The sequence below is a fragment of the Symphalangus syndactylus genome, chromosome 10 (assembly GCF_028878055.3).
Source record: "Symphalangus syndactylus isolate Jambi chromosome 10, NHGRI_mSymSyn1-v2.1_pri, whole genome shotgun sequence".
In the NCBI taxonomy this organism is placed as follows: Eukaryota; Metazoa; Chordata; class Mammalia; order Primates; family Hylobatidae; genus Symphalangus; species Symphalangus syndactylus.
Window position 1 is genome coordinate 117,875,073 of NC_072432.2, and position 23,000 is coordinate 117,898,072.

Below are 23,000 nucleotides of genomic sequence, written 5' to 3' on the forward strand. Positions count from 1 at the left end.
GCTAAGGAATTTTAATGTCAAATTTGCACCTGTGGGCTTAGTGTCTCCATTTATAGCACCTCTGAACCATAGTTTTGTTGACCCAAGCTTTAACCAAAGCCTTGTTAAAAATCATAGTTGTGGTCTCAGTTTTGCTGAAGGGAATTGGGAATTACCTTCTGCCCTCTACATGGCTAACAAAGAGTGAGAAAGGCAGAGAGAGAGAGACAAAATCGGCCATATTCCAAGCTTCAGAAGCAACATATTAAGTTGAAGGGACCAGAAAGACATATCTGAGAAATTTGTTGCAGGACACACACTAAATTTCAGACATTACCAGCTATAAAGAGGGGCTAATTTCCAGCAACTTGGTGGGGAATTACACTGAAAAAAAAGTTACTAAACGGAAGCATAACCTATTTTGTGGCCACATACTGGTAACCTTTGTGGCCTAGTCCCAGCTTAATTATTCAGAAAGCCACAAATGCCACTGAGAACATAAGATGCTGTCAGAAAAATGAAACTATCATTTCTGCATTCTGTGGCTCAATTAGAGACACCATTAAGTTAGGTGAAAGCAGATTCTCATCAATCTGAAGCTGCTATGAGACCCCAAGCATCCCTATTTTCTTGGACCCACATAAATCTAATTACATGCTAACAACATGGGTAACACAAGACTCTCCACTGCCCATCAAAGAAAGGACATGTTGAAATTCTGCTCAGATTACAATCTGAGTTACAGGGCAAAGAGCTAAAACCTAGAGAAATTAAGAATTACTGGGCTCTTAGCAATCATGTAGTCTAACCGCATGTTCTTCTGCTGAAGAAATAGAAGCTCAGAGGATTACAGTGATTTTCCTAAGAACTGACATCTAGAAAGTAAGAAGTTATAAATAACAATTAAAATGTTTAGCTTACTCTATTATTAAATCTGTTAAAAAAAAAAAAAAAGAATATGTAATCCCATGTCACCCAAGCGAACAAAAATCAAATAATTTCCCCATCTGCTATCTCTTTTTTTTTTCCGTTTTTAGGTTTTCGTTTTATCTTCTTTGTTGGTTTTAGCCATAATATTTTGTATAATTACTAGTGATTTCTCTAGAGATTACAATATGCACCCTTAAACACATTTTACCATGAATTAATACTACACCACCTCATGTATAATGTGATAATCTTTACACAGTGAATTCCCGTTCCCCACTTCTCACTATTACTACTAGATATTTTACTTCTCCCTAAGTTAGAAACTCCATAATACATTGTTACAATTTTCTGCTGTAAACAGCCAATTATCTTTCAAATAAATTGAGAAATAAGAACATTCATTAATGTGTACCCACATATTTATCATTCTGATTTCACTTCATCCATTCATGTAGGTCCAAATATCCTCTTTTATTATTTTCCTTCAGCCTGAGAGCTTCTTTTAACATTTTTTGCAGTGTAAGCCTCTGGTGACAAGTTCTCTCAGCTTTTATTTGAAAACATTTTTATTTCACCTCCAATTTTTTAAAAAAAGTTTGATGAACATAGAACACTAGACATTTTTTCTTCTTTCAGCATTTTAGTGTCATTCCATGGCTTTTTGGCTTGCATTATTTCTGACAAGTCAATGGGATTTTTAACATTGACCCTCTATAAGAAATACATCCTTTTTCCCTCTAGCTGCTATTTTCTTGTTATCCTTGGTTTTCATATGTTTTACTGATTTCATGTGTGTACCTACTTATGGCATTTTTATGTTTACACTGATTAGGGTTGCTATTTTTCTTTAAATTTGGAAGTTTTTAAGTCATTATTTTCTCAATTTTTTCCTGAATAAGCTCTGTCTTCTGTCCTTCTGAGATAAAATTCTACAAATGTTATGACACCTGATGTTTTCTCACTCGATGTTGGTTCAGTTCACTTTAATTTATATTGTTTTTCCCTCAGTGCTTTAAGTTCTACTGTCTTATCTTCATTATCACTGGAATTTCCTTATAAAGGCTAATCTTCTGATAAGCCCATCAATGAAACTTTTATTTCAGATACTGTATTTTTTAATTCTAAAATTGAAAATCCCTATGTGGTTTGTTTTTACTTCTACTGAGATTCCCCATTGTGTGAATGTTTTTCTTTATATCCTTGAACATAATTATATTTATTATCTAGAAGCTTTTGTTTACTAATTCCTTCATCTATCATTTCTAAGTCTGTTTCTATTGAGTTATTTTTCCTGATTATGGGTAACACATTGCTATTTTTTTTAAAGTACAGATGGGACAAATTGAAAACAACTAGAAAAATGATAGACAAACCTAACCATAGCAAGAATTACATTAAAATAAACAGAATAAAGTCTCTGCTTGAACTTACAATATAGAAATTTACAAGACAATATCTCTCCTTTACAATGAAAAAAAATCAAACAATTCACAAAATCATATATTTTATTGAACCCATCAGGGAACTGAGGTTTTAATACAACTTTTAAATTCCAAAGGCTTAGAAGGCCCTCTGTGATGGAGGATATTGAGTGTCAACTGGATTGGATTGAAGGATGCAAAGTATTGTTCCTGGGTGTGTCTATGAGGATGCTGCCAAAGGAGATTAACATTTGAGTCAGTGGGCTGGGGAAGGCAGACCCACCCTTAATCTGGTAGGCACAATCTAATCAGCTGCCAGTGAATATAAAGCAGGCAGAAAAGCGTGAAGAAGCAAGACTGGCCTAGCCTCCCAGCCTACATCTTTCTCCTGTGCCAGAGGCTTCCTGCCCTCAAATATCAGGCTCCAAGTTCTTCAGTTTGAGATTTGGACTGGCCTTCCTTTCTCCACAAGCAACTAGTACTGAAAACCTGTTATATCCCAGAAACTGTTTGAGGAACTTCTGCTGCAAGAATGAAATAAAATGTCAAAAATCCATGTTTTCCTCATCTCCCAAGGTTTTATTCTAGTGGAGACAGACAATAAATAATACATACAATTTTAAAGTAGATAAATAATAAAATGTATAAGCATATAGAAGTAAGTAAATATAGAGTGCATTAGAGATTAACAAATGCTATCAGGGAATACTGGGCAGAATAAGGAAGATTAGGAGTGCAAAAGATCTGCAATGAAATAGATTGGAATTGCCAGCAATAAAAACAGGATTACCTCATTGAAAAGGTAACATTTAGGGCCAGGCCCAGTGGCTCATGCCTGTAATTCCAGCACTTTGGGAGGCCAAGGCAAGCAGATCACTTGAAGCCAGGAGTTCAAGACCAGCCTGGACAACATGGGGGAATCCTCGCCTCTACCAAAAGTACGAAAATTAGCCAGGCATGGTGGTGTGCCTGCAATCCCAGCTCCTCAGGAGGCTGAGACAGGAGAATCACTTGAACCTGGGAGGCAGAGGTTGCAGTGAGCCGAGAGTGTGCCACTGCACTCCAGCCTGGGTGACCAAGCGAGACTCTGTCTCAAAAATAAAAATAAAAAAAATAAAGAAAAGGTAAAATTTAAGCAAAGACTTACAGAAGATCTAAGGGATGACCATTCCAGGCAGAATGAGGAATTATTGCAAATATCCTAAAATATGATGGACCCTGGTATGTTTGAGAAATAGCATGAAGACCAGAAATGGCTCAAAGAGAATGTGTAAGAGAGAAAATTATAGGAGATAATACACCTGAAATGGGAAAGAAAGTCATGTAGGGCCTTTTAAGTCTTGTAAGGTTTTAAGAATAAGAGTAATATGATCTGGATTATGTTGTTAAAAAGCCATTCTGATTAATTCATTATAGAAATATACATGTATTTTTATGTGCATATTTATATATTGTTTCATGTATTTACAATACATTAATATATAACATTATACACACATTTTTATCTTTTATATTGAAAGATACTACTGACTATATATCTCCTTGTCTTTCATCTTCAACTCAATATAAATAAGATCTCTATCATAAACTCAACAAATATTTAATATTCACTAGGTGTGTGGCACTGTTCATGGTGCTGAAGATCCTGAACAAAGAAGTCTGAAAAAATTGTTTCTCCCATGGAGAAGATTAAGAAATAATAAGTCTGTAAATAAGCAATAACATAATAGATCATAATACATAGTGTGGGGAAAAGTAACAGGCAGATGAGACAGAGAGTCACTCGATGGCTGCTTTAGAGGGGAAAGTTGGAAAAGTCACTCTGCAGAAATAGCAACTAAGCTAAGACCTAACAAGCTAACGATGTAATTGTCAAAGGAAGAGAATACTCAGCAGAGGATATTGCTGGCTGAAATATCTTAAAGTAAGAAAAATAAGCTTACTCTGGTCTAGTAACTCAAACATTGCAGTGTGCTAGATCATAGGGGTTACGGGAAAACTGGATACTGGGCAATATAAAAGGTGTCAACACAGGTGGTGGTTTGAACTAGGATGATAGCAACAGAGACTGTGTTAACTGAGTGAGTTCAGATTAGGACTTGGTGGAACTGAGAAAGAGAGGTCTAAGGCTTTTATACTGACTGAATCATCCATGCCTTTTGAAAGTCTTTTCTATGTCTTCCTGGAAAGAAGATGGTTTGCAAACCTATGGAATCTTTATGTGTTTATTCGGTAAATATCTTTGTCTAAGTCATCATTTGAAATTCCATGTAGCTGCCTTTCATGAGCACTAAAAGCTCACTAGAAAAACTCCAGATATAGCCTATAGCTTTTAAATAAAGCAGATTCTTTTCTTTTTGCCTCTGAAACTGGGACATCATGCCCCAGGTTTGTATGCCAGGTCAATGGCATCAAAAGTAAAACAGTAAAGGTAAGTCCAGCCTAATGAAAGTAAAACAAGATAAAAGCAGAATACTGCAGAGGCTCAATTTTTCCAGTAGCACCAAAATATAAGTGATTTTGTGTAAGTGATCGTTCCAGCTCTAATTGAACTACACAACCAGAAGTCTCAAAGAAAGCAGCTCTATTTAGGTTAGACTTATTTGACTGTCTCATTAAACAGAGCATGGGTTTTGGAGTCATTTGATGTAAACATGAGTGCTATCTCTTCTTTATGTGTCCATCAACACTCAATTTCTCTAAACCTCTATTTCCTCACTTACAAAGAAAATAATCTACTTTATGCATTGGTTGTAAGAAATAAGCTAGTTTGTAAATAACCTGTCATAAAATGTAAATACTCTATGATGGCCAGTTGCTATTTTGTAATGTCTTCTCTAGAGTAAAAATGTGCTATCAAGTTATAGACAATATAAATAATTTGGCTAGAATATTATGCAATGGAGAATTTTTTCAACAGCTGGTAGGCTAAAGTAAATCACAGAAAAGCCCCCTACCAAAAGTTCTCTTGGTTGGAAAAACTCATACTTTCTATGGTTTGAACATTTATGTTTCCCCAAAATTCATACTGAATTTCTAACTCCCATGCTATTAAGAGGTGGGGCCTTTTGGAAGGTGATTAGGTCACAATGGAGTACTCATGAATAAAATTAGTGCCCTTATAAGAGAGACCCAAGAGATAACTATCCCTTTCCACCATGTGAGAACACAAGAAGAATATATCATCTATGAAGCAAGAAATGGGCCCCCCAGCAGACATTGAATCTGTCAGTGTCTTCATCTTGGACTTCCCAGCCTCTAGAACTGTGGGAAATACCTGTTGTTTATAAGCCACCCAGTTTAAGGTAATTTGTCATAGCAGCCCAACCCAACTAAGATAGCATCCTAATAAGAATAGTGACTGTCTCATTTACTGTTACATAAGAGTTGCTGATGACTTAGTATTAACGTTTCCAGAAACTAAGACCGCCTCCCAGAGAGAAGAGGTGGTGGATTTGGGATATTTCCTACTATGAAGTTCTTCAACTTCTTTCTTCCAATACTTCCTATAGTTGAGATACAACAAAAGCATAAAATACTGATATGATCAATGTAATAGACTAACTGAACACAGAAGCAACAGGAATAGGGGAGATAGAATAGTGATAGTGACACTGAATATGTTGAATACAAGCCAGGAGCTGCAAGCTATTCGGTTGGGGCAAAAGTAATGGCAAAAGCCGAAATTATATTTAATACATCATTTTAATCCTTCCACCAAATCCTTAAGGAGGAGCCCATTTCCCATACTGCACATTGGGGTTAGATAGTGTGTTAGATAGTGTGTACATCTGTGAGGAGGCAGAGCTGGGATTTGGACCCAAATTTATCTGACTCCAAATTCATGTGATTTCCACTATAACAAGAGAGAAGAAACAGCCATCCTGGGCAGTTTCACAGAAAGACAACCAGCAGCCTCAAGGGTGGGTGTGAATAAACAAAATTTAAGTGAATGTAAGATAACTATTTTGCATGAGCTGATTTTTTTGTTTTGTTTTGTATTAAATGGTCCTTCTATTGCATGTTATATGATCCAACACTGTCATCCTTGTTCTCCCTCCTGACCTCTGTCACCTGATCACTGAGCAACTCAGCCCTGGCCCTCCCCATAGAGGAGACCCTCAGCACCCAGAACCACGAACATCGCTTTCTCTTTTTTCCCCACACCCAGTCTGGTTGAGGTCGGTGGACTTAGCAGTCTTACTCCAAACCTTTTCCTTCCTAGCTTTTCCCATGCGACCACTCAACTCTGACCTACAAACTCAGGCAGAGGCAGCTTCTCATAAAATGCAGAAAGAAGGATGACAACTTTTCCAAAGGAAATTCTCAGTGGAAAAACCACAAGAGCCCCAGGAGAGCAAAGGACGCTTTCTCTATCAAAATCCTAGAACACTGATTAATGATATTCTAGGAGATGCAGTCACCTTGTGACATCTGAAATACTGTTATTTAGTTTGAACTGTGTAGAGACCTCAGCTGCCTCCTGAGACATATTTACTGCCCAATCTTCTTTCTGACGAAAGATTCACTTTCCAGAAAACCGTAGCTCGTATTACTATTAGCTCATTTTAAAGTTACCCAGGGTTTGTCTAGAGGAAATTTAATTGGTGAGAGGCTACTGCAAGCCCCTTTAGACTCATAGATCAAAGCTTTATCCAACAAGTGCTCTTAGTCACAACATTATGTTAAAGGAGGAAAAAAGAAGACAGTAATTTAGTGCTTTTAATAATTCTAAAGATGATTCAATTCCAAAAATGTTATACTTTCAGAGAACATATTACAAATAACATTGCCTCTTCCCCTGATAAAATCTTATATTTGAATCATCACTTTTCATTTTCCAAAGTGCTTTCGTACCCATTGTATGATTTTATGTTCAAAACCATAAAATGAGGGGGGGAGTATTATCCCTGATTTACATCAGAAAACTGAGACAAAAGGCACTATGTGATATTTCTTTTTTTATTATTATTATACTTTAAGTTCTAGGGTACATGTGCACAACATGCAGGCTTGTTACACATGTGCCATGTTGGTGTGCTGCACCCATTAACTCGTCATTTACATTAGGTATATCTCCTAATGCTATCCCTCCCCCTACCCCATGACAGGCCCCAGTGTGTGATTTCCCCACCCTGTGTCCAAGTGTTCTCATTGTTCATTTGCCACTTATGAGAACGTGCGGTGTTTGGTTTTCTGTCCTTATGATAGTTTGCTCAGAATAATGGTTTCCAGCTTCATCCATGTCCCTACAAAGGACATGAACTCATCCTTTTTTATGGCTGCATAGTATTCCCTGGTGTGTATGTGCCACATTTTCTTAATCCAGTCTATCATTGATGGCATTTGGGTTGGTTCCAAGTCTTTGCTATTGTGAATAGGTACTATGTGATATTTCTAAATCCACATGACTGGTTATTGGCAGAGCTAAGCTATTATAACTTCTGAAATTATTTTCTCTTAGATTATTATTCCCATCATTTTTATTTCCATTTATGTAAAAGGGCACCACTCAGCATTTATTCAATACATATTTATTGAGCATCAATTATCTGATTGTTGAGGATTTAGGAGGAACGGATATATTGATGAAGACATATTTCTCCAGTTGCATGAAGCATACTTTCTAGTGAATAAAGAAAAAGATAAAAAAAAGAGAAGAAGGCAGTTCTAAGTGCTCTGACAAAGGTGACATGTGGGACAATCACTGGGGACTGTTTTCTGTCTGGATAGTCAAGGTACCAGCATCCTCACAGATCCCCAGGTTTGTAACCTCAAGCCTTTCTTCCCTTATCAATCACATCCTATTTGTTGTTGTGCCATATCCTGTTGGCATATTTATAACTCCTTGATGTCTTATGTGTTCTCCTCTCCTCCAGTCCCACAATGGCTCCCCTGACATCTTAGCCTCTGTCAGGTGGGCTTTCCAAAACTTGCCCAGCTGTTCTTTCGATCTTCAGTCTCTCCTTTCCAGTGCACCTTGTCCATACCTATTGATCTTTGTATCAGGTTGTTTTGTATTATATTAAAAGTAATGGCAAACCCCACAATTACCTTTGCATCAACCTAATAAAAACTCCTGTTGAATGCCATGGAAAGCAGGGGAGACTTTATCCCAGCATTCAAGATTCCACCCAATCTAATCCAAACTTCTCTTCAAATTCTTCTTATTAGCCAGCTACAGTGGCTCATACCTGTAATCCCGGCACTTTGGGAGGCTGAGGCGGGTGGATCATCTGAGGTCAGGAGTTCAAGACCAGCATGACCAACATGGTGAAACCCTGTCTCTACTAAAAACACAAAAATTAGGCTGGCATGGTGGCACACACCTGTAATCCCAGCTACTTGGGAGGCTGAGACAGGATCATTGCTTGAACCCAGGAGACAGAGGTTGCAGGGAGCTGAGATCACACCACTGCACTCAAGCCTGGGTGACAGAGTGAGACTCTATCTCAAAAAAAAAAAAAAATTTCATTTTATTCTCAGCAAATGAAACCATTCACCATTCTTAATGTCATACTTGCACTTTTCTACTCCTGCATCATATTCCTCTCACTTCCTCCATTTAAAATCCCCCATCCTCTCCTAGCCAGTTTCTAAGGCAGGCCTCTCTTCTGGGGCTAGCTCCACAGATACCTCCTCAATGAATGAATGCATGAAGAAACTGAAGTGACTCTGGTATCTCCCCTGCTCTGCTCTTGTCATCTCCTTAGACTTTCACCAATTAGCAGGGCTTTGTCTCTGATACAGCCCCTTGCTTCTCTAAGTGAGGACGATTTTCCCTACTCCTCCACTAGCACATGGGCTAATTTGGTTCTGTGACATCCCTTATGAATGTCAGTCAGCTTGTCAGCTGTAGGTCTCTGCTCTTCTGCCTTCCTGTCCCCCAAAGCCAAATCCATTGACCCCAAGATCATCTGCCAGCTGATGGCATCTGCTCTCTAGGAATAGGCTCCGAGTTCAGACCTTTCCTGACAGTGCTTTGGGGTCCCCATAAAACTCAAATAGATCTCTAAATTCATGTCCTTTCAGAGCCTCCTGTGGTACATTTCTTTTCCTTGTAAGGTTCAGCAAAAAGGCTGTCAAGAGCACATGAATGAAAGGAACAGGGAAGCATGATGCATAGTTTCTATAAGAAATCAATGGCTACTAAAGATATCCCACATGAAATACCCTGAATGAAGCATTTTTAATCTCAGGGAGAAGGCTTTGGGGAGCTCACAGGGCTTTGGCTGTCAAGTCTCATGGGAACTGTTCCTAGAGTAGAAAAGTATTTTTCTTTCAGCCAATGACTTTGCTTAAATCATGCACCGAAGCTAACATTTAGGTGTTCTTCTCTCAGGTAGGTTTATGCTTAAATCTTTATAATGCTGTATTCATATAGCCATTGATGTGAGAAGACCCAAGAGAAAGATTTAGTGTCAAATGGCTGAAATTTTCATGCTTATACTTCAGTGGTTATAGAAGGCTGCAGAAAGTCACTGGATACTGAGAACTCACAAGGAGAAAAAAAGAGAAACCTCCTGTGGGGCAAACATGTATGGATTGAGGGAGACTTTATGATGTCAGGCAGATTCTTCTTCCAATTTTCATAGTGGGAAGAAGGAGTTGTTGGTGTAACCACAGATTTACCGGATCCTCGTTTCCATCTACAAGACCTTCCATTTCCCTAATTAACTCTTGCTCTGAGTCTCCACAGTGGCTATTTCAAAACCTATCTGTTCTCACCAAACCATCTAAGCAGCTCATCTATTCCCTCCACTCTCAGTACTCATCTTCCACTTCACGGAGAAAATTGGAGCTGTTAGGCAGGAATGCCCTCACCTGCATCTATTTTTACCCTTGTCTTACAGTTTCTTGTTAAAAGAGTTGACCTGTTCCCTAATGTTCATATCTCCATCTCCATCTCCTGTCCTCCAGATCTCATCCCCTCTTTGGAGAATGGTCCTTGATCAAGTAACTTTAAACCTCTCCCTCTATGGTTTCTTCCATCAACATGGGAAAAATATACTCAGGTCTCATACATGTTGAAAAACTAAGTAAATTAAAACCTCTTTGGTTCTCTCTCTTCACAACCAGGCTTCTTAAATGAGCCATCTACACTCACCATTTTATTCTCTCCTTCCAGTCATTCTTCATCTCATTGAAATCTGCTTTTTCCCCCTTTACTCCACTGAAACTGCTGATGCTAAGATTTACCATAGGTATGACTTTTTTTGTCCTGTACATTATCTTTGAATAACTGTGTGATCTCATTGCTTCAATTATCACCCACTGTGATGGCGCAGAGGCCTGAACATCTCTAATGTAGACCTCCCTTCTAGGCTCCAGACCTATGTACCCACCTACTTCCTGGACATGGATGTGCCACTATCACATGTACAAAACTAAACTCGGCAACCCTTCTCACTCCAATTCCCCATTGAAATGGCTGTTTTGTCACTCCTCTCATTAAATGACACTGCACTGACTCTTATTGCCCAAGCAATAGAACTGGGAACCATCTTTGCCTTCTTTCTTCCTCTTTAACTAATTCCACTGCCATAGACTATCACCAAAGCTTGTTGAGTCAGCTCCTGAGTTTATGTAGAATTTATCCAAGTGACACAATATAATATCCCAAGCAGGATCTGCTTTAGGGCTCCATAATCAAACACATTAATATTTCTGCAATATAAGAAAATATACAATAAGTGGGATATATAAGGATCCACAAAGCAGACCTGCACAAGAAATGCTAAGGAACACTCCTCAGTCAGAAAGCAAATAACAGATGGAATTATGAATCTTCACCAAAAAATAAAACACATCAGAGGCTTTAAATATCTGATAAAAAAAGAAAAGATCATTTTCCTGTTCATTTTTAAAAAATACATACGATTCCTTAAAGCAAGATGATCCTACCATCTTGTTGCTTTTATGATACATATTCAATACGTGTAATAACAATAGCATAAAGCCATGGCAAAGGGGATAAGCAGACCTTACAATTGCAAGTTTACATATTTTATGGGAATTGGTACAACATTAACTCTGAGTAGAATATAAAAAACCAAGAATTGTATTTTAATCCCAGAGCAATAGCATACAATATAATGCAAATAAGAACAGTTTAAAAGCCAGTGGCTAACTTCTAATTACGTTAATAATAAGAGCAAATACTTATTGAGTGTTTCTATATGCCATTATCTCATTCAATCTTCAAAAAATCCTATGAAGTACAGATTATTTTTCCCATTTTACAAATGAGTAAAATAAGACTGAGAAATAAAGTAATTTTCCCAGATTTATAACAGGATTAGCCTCAGAGCTGTCAGATTATGGTATATGCTCTCTTTTTAAAACTGACAGATAAAATGTATTTATAGTACACAGCATGAGGTTTTAAAATATAAGTACATGCTTTTCTATAAAATAAATAAAATTTTTGGCCAGACACGGCTCACGCCTGTCAAATCCCAGCATTTTGGGAGGCCGAGGCAAGCAGATTACCTGAGGTCAGGAGTTCAAGACCAGCCTGGCCAACATGGTGAAACCCTGTCTCTTCTAAAAAAATTGGCTGGGTGTGGTGGCACATGCCTGTAATCCCAGCTACTCGGCAGGCTGAGGCAGGAGAATCCGTTGAACCCGGGAGGCAGAGGCTGCAGTGAGCCAAGATCATACCACTGCACTCCACCCTGGGCGACAGAGCAAGACTCCATCTCAAAAAATAAATAAAATTTCCCATTTATTTTTAAATAATCATAGACATGCGAAAAAATTAAACAGAAAGTTACACATCTTCCTTCCACCAAATTCCAGCCCTATTCCCCAAAAGTAGCCTCTGTCAATGGTTTCTCTGATTATATCAGGAAAAGAAAAAGCTGCAAATACTAATATGTAGATCTTTTAAACAACAACAAAAAAAATCAAGCATACTTCTATAGATCATTTTTTCACCTAGCAGTTCTTGAAATCTTTCCATATATATATATTGAATAAATATATAAAGCTACTTCATCCTTTTTAGTGGCTGCATCCTATCCCATTGTATGGATGTAACAAAATACATCACACAAGGCCACTCTTGATAGAAAATTGTTTCCAGTTATTGTTGTCATACAATAGCAATTAGCATATTGTATAATACACCAATACATTTGTACATTACAAATATATATGCACAATCAATTCATAACAGTGCAATTGCTAGATCAAAGAGTTTTTACCCTTTTATATTTTGAGCTATTGCTAAATGATGATTCATTGACTTCATCACCTCTTATTTTCAAAGAAACAGATAAGATTATGTAAAGTCTGTGATCTGAATTACTATTCAACCTTCCTTTCCATAACATTGCTTCTGGTACATTTTGACTTACAAAGAGGATTTTTTGTTGTTGTTTTGAGACGGATTCTCACTCTGTTACCCAGGCTGGAGTACAGTGGCTCCATCTCCGCTCACTGCAAGCTCCACCCCCCAGGTTCAAGCCATTTTCCTGGCTCAGCCTCCTGAGTAGCTGGGACTACAGGAGCCCACCATCACGCCTGGCTAATTTTTTTGTATTTTTAGTAGAGACGGGGTTTCACCGTGTTAGCCAGGATCGTCTCGATCTCCTGATCTCGTGATCCGCCCGACTTGGCCTCCCAAAGTGTTGGGATTACAGGCGTGAGCCACCACACCCGGCCCGGATTGTTGTTTTTTTAAGTGTGGTCAAAGCTATGGAGCTTTTCCTTTTTTGTTTACTGTGTTTTGGCAGACAACATTGTTCTCCATTCTAATAAAAAATATTCACCTGTATTTTCTTATATTTTTATGGTTTTGGCTTTTACATTGACCCGTAAACCACACTAGTGTGTTTAATGTAAGTTTAACATGAGTCACTAGAGTTTGTTATACAGTCAGTTTTCTCAAATATACACTTTTGAAAAATATATTTATTCCATTTTGGTTTGCATTTTTTCTTTATAATACATTGATAATTAGCATTAATATTAATTAATATCCGTAATTAGTATTAATATTAGCAATTAGTATTAATACTAGTAATTTGATGTACGGTTCTGGTTCCATGGGTTTTTCTATAAGGGGAGGGACAATAGACCAATGGCAAACAAAGTATCACTTCCTTAATAGCTCAACGAGCAACTTATACACAAAATGCAGAGCTTTTCTGGTGAGTTCTGAGGCATGTAGCTTAACTAGAGACCTCAACAAGGCTTTCTACTTCTTCCCTTCCTCTAAAATAGCCAAATTGCAGATTGAGTCTGTTTACCCAGCCCACAATGGATAAGGACCTGAGCCTGCCATAAACCACCATGCCCAGTGCTCTGACGTCTTTGATGTGGGAGGTGGAGCCAAGATGCCAGCCTTTAAGACCTAATGGCCTCTCACTCCAATTAATGCAGGGCCGTTGCACCCCAAATTATGTAAGATATTGAAGTACTGCCATTTCGGTTGTCATTTGTCTCTACTTCCTCACTGATAAGCAGCCAACTTAGCCTATTAAAATTTCTAGTGCATTGGTGAATATGTATTTCTAACACATATTCCCTCAGGACAGCAGGCCCAGAGGATATAGTGGAAGCAATAGTTGCTCCAAGCACAAGACCTTGTCACCAGTAGGAAATAGCAGAAGCAGTGTAGTGTGAGGTCCTGGATGTACTGCAATATCTAGCAAGGGTAGCAGTAATGTATGACCTGAAAAGAGACCATCTTCCCCGGCAAGAGATTGCTGTGCCATGTGTGAAGATGGAAACAGAATCGGACAGAGGTGCACCCCGGAAGCAGTAATGATCAAAAGCACTTGCAGCTGTATCCAGCAGGCATCACAGGGAAGCCCTCCAGAACTGTTCAGAAACCCTCTGGGAACACCCAGAATTGCTGGAGAGAACAGAGACTTTGCAAGGCTGTTTTGCATAAGCACTTGGAAGTAACAGTTACTAAAATCTGCCTTAAGCCTGCTCATGTGACTGTTAATAGGACTCAGCTGCTAAAAAGGCTCCTATTTAGATATGTTTAACGTACATATTTTGTTTTTCAAAATATGTATTAACATCCTGTGGGAAAATGTCCCAACATATATCATTTTGGGAAATACTGCTATGGAGCTTGACTTTCAAACTGTGACATTTCATGTCTGGATCACTTTTATTTACACACTAGGGCTCCAACATGAGCAATTGCTCAGAAGACTACTGGGTGACATGACACACGTGGATATGTCTGATTCCTGCCCACAAATGCATTGTCCCTAAAGGACACTTCTTTTAGAAGTCTTTATTTCCAGGAGGTACCTGGGAGACACACAGCAGGTACACTGTAGACCCAAACAAACTTCAATTCTACATTAAACCCTCCTTAGACCCAAACTGGGATTCCTGATATATTTATAATAAGAACTGGGCAATTGGCTAGGTCTCTATCTTAATACTGGTTCCAGGAAGTCCAGTCCCAAATTTATAGCGCAAATACAGTATTTATGCTGTCTTTTATGGTTCAAAGTTATGTTTTTTTTAATTAATGTGATGGCTTTCCATTTTTTGTTCATATTTTATTGATATTCTTTCCCTATTTCTTTGCATAGTCTATCTCTGCTTTATGATATGCATTTTTATTGCAGTTCTACCAAAACCTTTATAGACCAGGTGGCCAGGGGGTCTCAGGACTAGAGAACTTCTTGTAGTCTATTCATTGCATTTATTCATCTCTTTATTTCAAATAGATTCTGTCCCTTTTTACTCTGCTTAAGTTAATGAAACTGATTGCATGTAGAAGTTGATATTTCTGACAATCAGAAATGATTCCAAAGGCAAAGTGAATTAATAAAGAAATGTATAACACAGTATTGAGGATTCAATATGCCATTCTTCTCAGGAAAGCTAACATTAAAAAATGTTAAAGAATATTGTTAATGGAAGTTAAGCAATTTATGGAAGAGATTTAAGAGGGCAAGACCTTCCCAAAACTCCTGAGACAAGTTCTCCATCCAGTAGTTTTTTTTTTAACTCACTTTTAAATCCTCATGTAAAAGCCAGATTATATGAGCATGTTTAAAATTCTTTTATTAAATAGAATATTTTTTTCATTCTTTTCTGTTATCCAGAAAAGTAACTATATCATGCAGCTTGTAGATCACACTTGGGCTCATCGAGGGGAAATGAGAAAAAATAACAGCTTTGCCAAATTAGCAGAGCGTATGCATGCAAGGAAATTCCAGTGATTATTCTGAACATCTGATTCCAGAGGGAATCACATCCAAGTAATAGAAATAATTGAAGATGAAAATTCAAGAGCAAATCCTGTTGACTGCTATATACTAACTGCATCTGTCTGAGCTGCATCTCCAGTGCCACCACCGTTGTTCAATGACTGTGAACTCTTGCCTGGAATATGCAAGAGCCTCATGCTTGGACTCCTTTCCTCCCTATGTTCTTTACAATCTGTTCTCCAGAGAAAACTCAAAATGAGTTTTCCAACATCAATTACATCACATCACTCCCTGCTTAAAACTCTCCAGTGGCTTCCTACTGCATTTACACTAAAACCAGCCTCTTTAACATCACCTAAAAGGCCCCGATAGTGAGGTCTTGCCTACTTCTCTGACCAGACTTCATAATAGTCTGCTTCTCGCTCTGTCTGATGTGTTCCTCAAGCTAAACGACCACGTGTTTCTCAAAACTCACAGAAATGTACTAAAAAGGGTAAGTTTTTCTGTATGTAAATTATATTTTAAGAATAGAAATAGGATAGGTATCCCTATGAATACCAATCAAGATATTTTTAATCTGAGAAAGATATTTTAAATAACAAAAGTTAAAAAAACCTGTAGCAGCAACGGCTAGTATATCCCATATTTACTTTTTCTTTTCTTTCTTAATAAGAGAACTCTGTTTTGTTTTGTTTTTTTTTTTTTTTTTTTTTTTTTTTTGAGACAGTCCCTTTCTGCTGCCCAGGCTGGAATGTGGTGGCACAATCTCAGCTCAGCTCACTGCAGCCTCTGCCTCTCAGGTTCCAGCCATTCTCCTGCCTCAGCCTCCCAGGTAGCTGGGATTACAGGTATAGGCCACCATGCCCGGCTAATTTTTTTGTATTTTTTAGTAGAGATGGGGTTTCACCATGTTGGCCAGGCTGGTCCTGAACTCCTGACCTCAAGTGATCCACCCACCTCGGCCTTCCAAAGTGCTGGGATTACAGGCGTGAACCACCGCGCCCAGCTGAGAACTCCAATTTTATTCAGAGTGACAATATATCCAGCTGAAAAACTCTACCTTCCAGCCTCTATTGGAGGTAAAATTTTCCAATTTGGTGTGAGCAAACGTCATTGGACAGGAATCCCTTTTTGTCCTTCTGTACTCCCTCCTTCCAGCCTCTTGGAATCAGACACTACAGAAGTTCCAGAAACCATTTGGGGACCATGAGAGAAAAGAAGAGAAAATCCAGAGGCCTTACCCTTAGCATTTGGATTCAGTGAGATACAAGCAACTACCTAACACTGCGTTCTATTTAGGGGGTTGAGCTCTAATATTTTAAAGATACTGAAATAAAGGTCTCTCTCAGGCCGCCAGGCAATTCCCAACTAATATAAATATCTAGGTATGTATCTAATAATGTATAAAATAGTTATGAAGAAAAGGATAGAACATAAGAAGACCAAAAGGAATGGAGAAATATTCCATAATTATAAATGAAGACACTTGATATTATGATTATTGAAGTCTGTAAATTCAATTCAATTCAAATCAAAATCCTAGTAAGATGTTTCACAGAATTTACTGAACAGGGGGGCTTAAATGTATATCAAAGATTATGGCCAAAAACAGCTAACAATATTGAAGAAGAAGAATAGTGACAGATGACTAACCAGATATCAAGTCTTAATTTAAAGCTTTATACTAATTAAGAGACAAATATATCAGTTAATAGCTATAATTAATATAGCAGTTAATTAAGAGATAAATATATCAGTAAATCAGAATAAAAAGCCTTGAAAATTTTGTTTAACATAGTGAAGGCATTCCATAGAGCTGGAACAAGTGGTTACCCATGTGGAAAAGGATATTAGATTCCCTTCCTCACATCAAGAGCAAAAACAAATTACATTTATTAGAAATCTACACGCAAAGATCAAAACTTTAAAACTTTTATACGAAAATATATTTATATTCTTTGGATAGGAAATGATTTCTTAGCTATATCCAAAGACACAGCAATAAAGTTTGATTAAAATTGCAATGCATGTGAGTATTTGATAATATTCAATTATTTCAAGTAGCATGAACTTGTATTCTATTCTATGGATTATAATCCATTATTTTTATTATTTTATTCCTCAAATTGTCCCAGATTTTGCTCCTGGGAGCCGGTTCAAGCTGGTGTCTAGTCTTTCAATGTTGTTGAGTATTTTATTACTTTCTGACACCTGGTTGCTCTTTGGAAAAATGGTACAGAGAGACATATCTGTATGCAAGGTGTATCAGCACAACTTTTAACAAGAAAACATAGAAGCAACCTAACCACCCTTCAGTTGAATGCACAACAGCATATAAAATACATGGACTAAGCTGCGTATGTTGACTCATGCCTGTAATCCCAGCACTTTGGGAAGCCGAGGTGGGTGGAACACCTGAGGTCAGGAGTTTGAGACCAGCCTGGCCAAAACGGTGAAACCCCATCTCTACTAAAAATACAAAAATTAGCCAGGTGTGGTGGTGCGCACCTGTAATCCTAGCTATTCAGGAGGCTGAAGCATGAGAATCACTGGCACCTGGGAGGCAGAGGTCGCAGTGAGTCGAGATCATGCCATTGCACTCCAGCCTAGGCAACAGAGTAAGACTTTGTCTCAAACAAACAAACAAACAAACAAGAAGACATGGACTAGATCTTCTATTATCAACCTAAGCTAATCTCACACTATGGAGTAAAAAAAGCTACAGCATATTATAATCCATTCAAACTGAGACCCACAAAATAATGTCTATTGCTTATGAAGAAATATGTATGTAGCAACAAAGAAAATATAGCCACTGATATCCAGGAGCCTAGCACCCACAGCTAGCCCTTAGTATCTCCTGTTGACTGTAAACAACTTCAAAGAGCGTGAACATCAGACAAGGCCGTTCTGTGACCAACATGGGACAAAACAAAAATACAACCACGCCATAATTATATTTGAACACTAACAAAAATACGCACCACAAAAATGACCAAATATCCATTTATCCTGGCTAATGCATGACTGTTGCTTCTTAAACAATTACAACTTTAGTTTCGCTCTAGGCTTGAGATTTGTTAAGATATGTAATCACAGAATTACCCTACTTCCTGAAATCATCAATGCAGAGTAAAATCCTGTTTCCTTAAACCCTCCCAAGAATCACCTACTGCAAGCCCAAATCCTGTTCTAAGTCTTCTCCACCATCATCGTGTTGAGACACCCCACACTTCTCCACAGTTTGCATACAACTACAGATGTGTTTCCAGTAGTCTTTGGAAAGAGGACATTGACTATAGTAAAAGCACTTTTTTTTTTTCTTTTTTTGAAGTGGAGTCTCGCTCTGTCTCCCAGGCTGGAGTGCTGTGGCACCATCTCGGCTCACTGCAAGCTCCGCCTCCCGGGTTCACGCCATCCTCCTGCCTCAGCCTCCCGAATAGCTGGGACTACAGGTGCCCGCCACCATGCCCAGCTAGTTTTTTGTATTTTTAGTAGAAACGGGGTTTCACCGTGTTAGCCAGAGTTGTCTCGATCTCCTGACTCGTGGTCCGCCCACCTCGGCCTCCCAAAGTGCTGGGATTACAGGCGTGAGCCAATGCGCCCAGCCGTAAAAGTATTTTTAAACGCGTAGAAATAATGCACCCAAACTTTAGCATAGTACCTATACCTGACGAGACAGAAAAAGAGGAGGAAAGTCAGGCAGAGAGAAGGGAGGCATTTGCTGTATTTTAGCATTTTATTTCTTTAAAATGAGAGAAGTCTAAAGAATATATGACAAAACACATATATCCATGGTTGGAAATGGTAATCTCTTTTATTAATTTCTATTTCATTTGTATTATTTTCATTGTGGTAAAATATGCACAGCATAAAGTGTGTTATTTTAGCTGTTTTCAAATGTACAGTTCAGCGACATTAAGTACATTCACATCATTGTAGTACCATCATCAGCATCATCCCGAGAACCCTTTTCATCTTGTAAAACTGAAACTCCATGATATTAAATAACAAGTCCCTACTCGTTTCTTCTCCCAGAAGCCCCTGGCAACCACCATTCTTTCTGCCTCTGAATTTGACTATTCTAGGTACCTCATGTAAGTGGAATCATATAGTAGTTGTCCTATTTTCTTGTATGATTGAAATATATTATTTAACTAAATATGTTGAAATATATTATTTAACTAAAGATTTCTCTAAAGTAATGATCTCCTCCAACCCAGAAGAAACCAATTTTAAGTGTTTTCATTTAATACATGTACTCTTCTAAGATTGCATATAGAGGGATATGATAGAGTAGATGCTTATTGGCAACTAAGTCTTATCTGTGCACTAATGTTTTGATTATCTGCATATAGGTCAATCTTGCCCACTAGAAGACCCCATATCCCTGATAATGAGGAAGGTACCTTATTTCCCTTTTCACTTCCAATGTCAAGCACAGTAGCTGGCATATAACAGATGCTCAATAAATGTGTGTTCAAAAAAGAATGAATTATTGTGTTTCAAAATTATCAGCTTCAACTTAGTAACTTAAAATCTATTTTAAAAATATATAATTTGCTCCAAGTTATCAGTTTTAAGACCTTCTATTTATCTTTCTTTGTTGCTCTTAGAGTAATCTCAACTGTTCTCGAAGCTTCAGTGGCACAAGAAAATTAAGGAAATGTCTCTTCCCTGCAAAGACAAGCTTCACATGATTGATCTGTCCTCCCCATGGCCCTATCTTGATGCACCAAGCATTTGAAACTTTAAGTAATTTTCAGGCAGCTGTAATTGAAGAGATATTACAGCTGTTGAAGTGGTGCCAGTTACCACATTAACATAGCCATAACTCAGGCAAAGCACAGACAAGAACAACTTCATGGACAGCGGGCTTATTCACTATTTTAAGTCAATTGCTTCCTTTATTATTCCAAGCCTGCCATTGCTAAGAATACAAAGGAACAAGAACTTATCATAATGGATCACAAACTCAAACTCAGGGGGAAATATTAAATGAAATAAACCAAAAAAGAAATTATTTATCCTTGACTAATTAAACTCATCAGCAAAAACGAGCCCAAATCTAGTACATTTCTGAGATCCAGGAACATGAGCCAGTGAAAGATCATAGACTTTGAATGAAGAAGACCAGAGCGCATGTCCTTGTCCTGACTTTCACCAATAGTTTGACCTTGGATCATTCTCATAACTTTGCAAACACCTGTTAAGTGGCAAATAATATTATCCACCTTAGAAGCATGTTAGAGGATTAGATGAGAAAAGTTAATGTCAACATTTTTATATACTGCAAATTGCTTGACAAATAACATATTTATATTAAAAACTTATCACAGAAATATCTGAAGACTAAGAAGTAGGGAAATCATAGGATGAAACTTGAACTCATAGTTTTATATGTTTAGAATATTGACTTCTTCTGTGGCAAAGCATTTTCTTGTCAGTTTTCTGTGTTCCTGTAAGACACCGATGGTGTGCGGAAATGGTGCTATTTTAGATCTTGCGCCCTTAAGATGCAAAATGCCCAAAAGATACTTCAGTGGGCTAACAAGTCTACATTCAGAGTTCAGCCAAGTTCACAACATAGTTCTATATTCCTACTACTGAATTTCTTCAGTCAATTAATTTTCCCACGCTCCTTGGTGACTGTATTAAACCTTTTCCATTCTCTTCATCCAAACCTGCTACTGATGGAGGGTGTCCAGGTTCTTGGGGTTTTGAACAAAGAATTGGACAAAACACACAAACGAATGAAAGAAAAGCACGGATCTACTGAAACAAAAGTGCACTCCACAGGGTGGGAGTGGGCTCAAATAAGCAGCTCAAGAGCCCCATTACAGAATTTTCTGGGGTTGAAATATTCTCTAGAGGTTTCCCATTGGTTACTTGGTATACGCCCTATGTAAATGATGTAGTGGCCCACGACCATTCTGGTTGGTTGTAGGAGGGAACCAATTAAAGGCTGAAGTGAAGTTATTAATACAAAGTTACACTCCTATGCAAATGAAGACTTGGCCTGTGACCAGTCTGATTGGTTGCAAGAGGGAACCAATCAGAGGTACTTGCAATTTTTCACCTGCCACGCAGAGAAAGGGGGATAGGGTTGTTGCAAAGGGTGTAGCCTATGGTCCTTTTGTTACTTGGGCATGGAAAGTTGGGGTTTTCCTTTTGGTTTAATTCTAGGAATTCAACATGAATCAGCCTTAGGTTCCCTGCCTCCAGATCCTATTCTCCTGCCTCAGCACCACCCCAAAAAGCTCCCTCACTCACAAAAGATGACCTCACTTCCAACCTCACAGAGAAATTTGAAGGTGCCAGAGAGGAGCTCTCAACTTTCCAGCACCTGCTTTCAAACCTACAACCTATCTGTATCTTCTCTCCTCTCCTCAATTCCTGTGAAAGCCAGCTCCCTTCTTCCTGGCTTCGGTCCAATCTCTCTGCCTCTGTTCTGTAGCCCACTTCCTCAAGAATCATCTCCCATCAATAATCTCTTCTCTCTTCTGTGTCTTCTAACTCATCATCTTTGCTTAGTTCCCCCATGGTCATTCAAACATACTTAATTCATACAAAAAAATTAGAATGAATAAGACCTACTATTTGATAGCATAACAAGATGACTATAGTCAATACCTTAACTGTACATTTTTTAATAACTAAAAGAGTGTAATTGGATTGTTTGTAACACAAGGGATAAATGCTTAAGGGAAGGGATACCCCATTCTCCATGATGTGATTGCACATTGCATGCCTGTATCAAAACATCACATGTACCCCATAAATCTATATACCTTTGTACCCACAAGAATTAAAAATAAAAAAATTTAAATTTAAATTAAAAAAACAAATATGTCCAATTTTTTAAAATATGTCGTCTTATTTTTTCTTTCAATTACGGCCCTATGTCGTCTGTCCTTTTCTCAGTCACATTTCTAAAAGGAGTTGTCTACACTCACTGTCTCTATTTCTTAATTTCTCACTCATTCCACAACCCACTGAAACCTTGCATCTCCACTCAACAGCCCACCCAGCCACTGAGCTAAGTTGCCAATGACTTCTGCAAGGTATACTTTTGACCTGGGCCTCCCTAGCCTCTCAGCAGCACTCTATGGAGTTAACGATTTTGTTCTTTTGTCTTTCATGGTGTGGTCTCCTCCCGGGTACCCTCCCACCTTTCTGAACAGTCTTTTAGTTTATCCTTCCCTGTTTCACATTCAAAGGTTGGAATTTCCCAAGATTCATTCCTAGGCTGCTTATCCTTTTCTTTCTTTTTTCTACACAAAATCAGCCACTCTCATACCTTCATTCACCACCCACATATTGACCATTCGTGAACATGCATCTTTAGATCACACCCGTGTGTCTGACTTGAGGTCTCCACTTGGCTATCTGATGCAGGCCAGAGCCTGCAGAGCACACACTGACCGGAAGTGTGGGTAATGTTTCCTGTATGAGCCTGTCAAGGAAGAACTTGAAAGTC

General features: G+C 38.2%; 1 long non-coding RNA gene across 3 annotated transcripts in view; it reads left to right on the forward strand.

The window, feature by feature from the left end:
- Positions 1 to 5,485: 5,485 nt before the first annotated feature.
- The window catches only part of LOC129491417 (uncharacterized), a 31,222-nt gene continuing 13,707 nt past the window's right edge, over positions 5,486 to 23,000 (forward strand). The window contains exons 1-3 of one of the 3 annotated variants that reach the window (XR_008660549.2): positions 5,486 to 5,635; positions 15,416 to 16,013; positions 20,137 to 20,578. This is a non-coding gene — a long non-coding RNA (uncharacterized lncRNA). Of the gene's footprint in view, positions 5,636 to 15,415; positions 16,014 to 16,678; positions 17,142 to 20,136; positions 20,579 to 23,000 lie in introns of those variants that run through there. The other 2 variants (XR_010113953.1, XR_010113952.1) reach the window with 2 other exon arrangements.